Source organism: Arachis duranensis, chromosome 8, assembly GCF_000817695.3.
Source record: "Arachis duranensis cultivar V14167 chromosome 8, aradu.V14167.gnm2.J7QH, whole genome shotgun sequence".
Lineage (NCBI taxonomy): Eukaryota > Viridiplantae > Streptophyta > Magnoliopsida > Fabales > Fabaceae > Arachis > Arachis duranensis.
The window spans coordinates 24,716,997-24,718,284 of record NC_029779.3 but is presented as its reverse complement, the minus strand read 5'-3'; positions in this window follow the sequence as shown (position 1 = coordinate 24,718,284).

Below are 1,288 nucleotides of genomic sequence, written 5' to 3'. Positions count from 1 at the left end.
TTAGGGTCTCCCCTAGGTTGGCTCCTATGTAAGTGTTTTTTCCTTCCTCTCCACCGACTTGTATCTCCTCGGTTTTTCCTCTCGGTTGAGGTCGCAGCTCTTCTCTGGCCCTTGTGCCACCGAGCTCTATAGTGTGGACTTCTTTGCCTTTTCCTCTCAGATTCAGGCTTTCATTGTAGCATTTTCTCGCCAATTTTTGGTCTCCTCTCACCGTTGCTATTCCCGCTGAGGTCGAAAATTTCATGCAGAGGTGGGGAGTGGGTACCACTGCTCCGAGCCGATTAAGGGTAGTCCTGCCAATTAAGGCATTATAGGCTGACCCTTCATCAATGACTATGAAGTCTATACTCAGACTCTTTGATTTTTCCCCTTTTCCGAAAGTGGTGTGAAGGGGTAAAAATCCTAGTGGTTTTATTGGCGTGTTCCCTAATCCATATAGGGTGTCGGGGTAGGCTCTCAATTCTTTCTCATCTAACCCAAGCTTGTCGAAAGCAGGTTTGAAGAGAATGTCCGCCGAGCTTCCTTGGTCTACTAGGGTTCTGTGGAGATGGGCATTGGCTAGGATCATAGTTATCACCACGGGATCGTCGTGCCCGGGGATTATCCCTTGCCCATCTTCTTTTGTGAACGAAATAGTGGGGAGGTCGGGTGACTCTTCCCCGACTTGATAGACTATTTTGAGATGTCTTTTGCGAGAGGATTTAGTGAGCCCCCCTCCCGCAAATCCTCCTGAGATCATATGGATATGTCTCTCTGGAGTCTGCGGCGGTGGGTCTCTTCTATCCATGTCTTCTCGCTTTCTCTTTCCGTGACTATCCGACCTTTCCAGGAGATATCTATCAAGCCGACCTTCTCTAGCCAGCTTTTCTATCACGTTCTTAAGGTCGTAACAGTCGTTAGTGGAGTGACCATATATTTTATGGTACTCGCAATAGTCGCTGCGGCTCCCCCCTTTTTTATTTTTAATAGGTCTAGGGGGTGGCAGCCTTTCAGTGTGGCAAATCTCTCTATATACATCCACTATAGAAGTTTTTAGAGGAGTATAAGAGTGATATTTTCTTGGCCTTTCGAGACCGAGTTCTTCCTTTTTCTTGGCTTCCCTCTCCCTCTCTTTAGTTGAGGGAGGGGGTCCAGATCGCCAACTCAGGTCTCTTAACTTGGCGTTTTCTTCCATATTGATGTACTTTTCAGCCCTTTCTTGTACATCACTTAGAGAAACGGGGTGTCTTTTAGATATGGACTGCGAGAAGGGAGCTTCTCTGAGCCCATTGACTAACCCCATTATGAC